This window comes from Prionailurus viverrinus, chromosome A3 (assembly GCF_022837055.1).
Source record: "Prionailurus viverrinus isolate Anna chromosome A3, UM_Priviv_1.0, whole genome shotgun sequence".
In the NCBI taxonomy this organism is placed as follows: domain Eukaryota; kingdom Metazoa; phylum Chordata; class Mammalia; order Carnivora; family Felidae; genus Prionailurus; species Prionailurus viverrinus.
This window is the reverse complement of record NC_062563.1, coordinates 76,653,938-76,657,850: the sequence shown is the minus strand read 5'-3', so window position 1 is coordinate 76,657,850 and position 3,913 is coordinate 76,653,938. Positions and strand designations below refer to the sequence as shown.

Sequence of the window (3,913 nt, the reverse complement as noted above, 5' to 3'; positions counted from 1 at the left end):
GGAAATACTTTTGTGTATTGTATCTTTCATCTGTCACTGTTAGCATAGCTAGAATGCTGAATCTAAATTCTTTCCAAGATGATAAATATTAACAGTAAGTAGTTGTGTTTCATGGAATTAGCTGTGGTTTTTCTGATGAAGACTGTGGGTCTTCTGATGAAGACTGATGTCTTCTTAGCTTATGTTTTTTTTTTTTTAAGTGTGTTTATTTTTGAGTGAGAGAGAGCATAGGAGGGGCAGAGAGAGAGGGAGAGATTGAATCCCAAGCAGGCTCCGCACTGTCAGCGCAGAGCCTGATGCGAGGCTCAAACTCATGAACCACGAGATCATGCCCTGAGCCAAGACCAAGAGTTGGATGCTTAACAGACTGAGCCACCCAGGCACCCCTAGCTTACGATTTTTAATGTAAGCGCTGATAGCTCTGGACAGAGGGCTCTGCTTATGTAAAGCAACATTCAAATAATTCCCTGCTTCTACTTTGGTCATCTTTATCTCTTAATCTAAAATCCTACCAGTCAAGTTTGCAGAAAAAGAATTGCCATGTGAACATTCCCCTAAGATGTAGAGATCAACACGTTTTCACATAGGCATCTTTTATGTATAAGACCCTGTAGTTGGAACTCTGGGAAATAGGGAAGCATGAGTTTCTATTTCAACTGGGGCTTTTGGAATCAGCTCAGATTTCCATGAAAGCTGGTGCTACTGCACTTTATTTCATTCCACCCTAATGGCACATTCCTATTGAAGAATATCCATTGTGTATTTATTAATTACTCACATAATGTCAGGCAATGCCACTTAAATCTGAAGTTTTACAAGTCTTACTCAAATCTTTGTTCTTGTCCTTCACTAGCTCAGAACCTAAAAGGAATATAAGAGAATATAAGAGATTATATAAGGAATATAAGAGAACTAAACTACAATTGTAGGTGAAAAACACCAGGCATCTCCTCAGTGGGGAGTACAAGATGATCCACTGGCTCTGGGGAAATACCATAACTTCTGTATGTGTGTATATGTATATATTTATTTTAAGCTCATTATTTTTAATTTATTTTTTTTTGAACTTAATATACATAGCATAAGGGGCACCTGAGTGGCTCAGTTGGTAAGTGTCCAACTTCAGCTCAGGTCATGATCTTATGGTTCATGAGTCCAAGCCCTGTGTTTGAGCTCTGTGCTGACAGCTCAGAGCCTGGAGCCTGCTTCTGATTCTGTGTCTCCCTCTTTCTTTCCGCTCCTTCCCCACTCATGCTCTGTTTCTCAAAAATAAATAAACATTAAATATAAATAGATAGCATAAGTATATAAATTGAGAAACTAAAACTTTATTTTCCTGTTAGCAAGCCTTTTTATTGTTGTGTGTGTGTGTATGCGTGTGTTTAAATTGAAGGGCCCTTACTGGTCCTGCTTCCATGAGTGGCAGCAGCCAGGGGGAAAAGGGAGGGGAACCAGGCAGCCCAAGGAAGGAGTCATCTCCACAACATTCCATTTATATACAGAACGAAACAGACAAGCACAGAGCCACTATTGCAGGTAAAAGTTGGCAGCATGGGAAAGGGGAGGAACAAGTGGAGAGTTGGGGTATCATTAAAAAATGTATTGCCCCCCCAAAAAACTGAGGTGCCTGGGGGCAACTGGTCTACTTTAACCCAAGAGGAATCAGAAGATCAAAAGCAGTTTGGGAAGCCCAGAACTGTCAGGGAAGGAGGCAAGAGGTGGGGGCTGTTTGGCAACTGGGGTGAAGGGACTGCTCTCCCCCTGCTGGGATTCCACCAACCCCTCCAGTCTGGCAGGAAGAGGAAGGCTTACAGTCCACCAAAGGTAGGTCTGGGGCTGCCAGATGCTCTAGGCAGGAGGCCAGAGGGGTCTCACAAAGGTGTGCTCTCCAGGGAGATGATGGCACTGCCCCCCTTCCCTTCAGCTACTCTGCCAGGGTACAGTGGTCCTTGACCTCACTGTAGTAGTTTGGTTGTAATTCATGCTTGACCCCTGTAAGCTTCTTGATGGTGTCCTTAGAGCTGGCATAGATCACTGTGCTTTTAACGGGTTCAGACTCAGGTGCCCAGAAGATAAATAGCAGGTCCTCCTTCTTGTTCTCCTTGGTCTCCTAGGTTACATCATAGTGGGCATAGTGGCAGTACTTATCTGGAGCATCTGCACAGAGGTGACATAGGGTTCGTCTCCTACAGTTTGGCCCAGATCACCTACCAGAATCTCCTTGCCCTTCTTCAGGATGATATTCTTGTCCTCATTCAGGCAGAAGAACATCAGCACCTTGCACTTCTTTACCTCCTCTGGGGTTGATGACTTACGTGCTTTCGTGTCATCGAATACTTTGATGATGCCATCAGAGATGGCCACACCAGAGGCCATGTTTCCAGATATGAAAGGTGAGGCAGAGCAAGGAGAGACAGAAAGATGAGAGCTATTGTAGCTGCGGCCTTGATCCAACTGACGAAACCAAATCTTCAAATTCAAATTTTAAGTGGTCTTTAACATGGAATATGTTTATGTCTTTAGCTCATATGTAGATGTTTTTGTATTTCATTTGGGCACTTGCATAATATGGCAGTGGTCATACTGTGAATGAGAGGTTTGGAGACTTTCATGACTGTCTTGGTTATACCACTAGTTGGTGTGTCCTTAAGTGTGTAATTTAATCTTTAAGATTCTTTGTCTTATCTCTTCCTCCTGAATTCCTCCTTTTCTTACATAATAAGCAATTATGGAAAGATCACCGTGTGCCAGTAACTTTTGTAAGCAATGTATTAATCCATTAGATACTTACAACAACCTTATGAAGGAGGTACTATAATCACCCTCTCAAAGAGGATGTGCTACTTAAGAAAGCTGGGAGGAGGTTTGACAAAACAAGTTTCATGGGCACTGAGAATAGAGTGGAGAGGAGTAGGTGGCCATGGGAGACATTCTTTGGACCATCTAGATGATTCATGAGACTGATGACTGCTGGTTGCTTGCTCCTAACTTCCTGACCTTTAACCCCAGAGGTTTCCAAAGCAAAACTTCTGCTGAAAGTTTTGATTTGGCATTTGATGGAGGAATGAATGTAATACCACTAACAGCTATGCTTATAGAGGAGACTTCTTGAGAGCAGAACAATTAGACATGGAGGTTTTATACTGTGAGTTTAGATTTGCAGGCCTTACACGAAGCTCAAGTCCTGCCATTGTCTTGCCCAATCACATGTCAGCCCCATCTATTGCAAATTTTAGATAATAATATGTCAACTTTGTAAATAAAAAGAAACAGCAAGTTTGCATAGAGTTTAAATCACACTGAACACTTTGCAATAAGTCTCAACAAGTAACGATACTACTTTGCCACATGTCGTCTCCTTGACCTGCCAAGGTATATAAAGCTTTGTAGAAATAATAACGAACAAAGACAGGCTGGGTAAGTGGGTGGTTGGAACATCAGCTCTTCAGAGCTCTTTCTAGCCTTGGTGTTGAGTCATTTGAGGCAGACACTGGGTCAGATTCTTGGCTCTTGTGTGCCTGTTTGTCCCTTGGAATAAGGGGAAGAAAGGCCGTACTTGGCATCCAGACAAGGTTCATGAAGTGCTTTAAGAGCCTATTTTGAAAGGCTGTAACGTCAAACAGAAGTGGATAACATTCTATGTTTACTGATGGCATGAATAAGAAGCACAGGTGATTGGACTGAAAACATCTCTGAATAAGAGTGTTTTCAGAATTGGGGAATGATTGACAGAGGCCCAGAAAGCTGAGATGTCGTACACCTTGGCCCTGGCCATTGTCACTTGGCATGTAAGGGTTAGCATTAGAGCTGGCCTTAAATCCTCATGGTCTTGGAGGTGTAGGAGAGGGAGGGCAAGCAGAGAGAGAGAGAGAGCTCCTTCTCCACTTTTGGGACCCTATGACATGCCACTGAA

General features: G+C 42.8%; 1 pseudogene; it reads right to left on the bottom strand.

Annotated features, from left to right (window-relative positions):
* Nucleotides 1–1,871: 1,871 nt before the first annotated feature.
* On the bottom strand, nucleotides 1,872–2,376 carry LOC125163000 (cofilin-1-like; annotated as a pseudogene).
* Nucleotides 2,377–3,913: the final 1,537 nt, after the last annotated feature.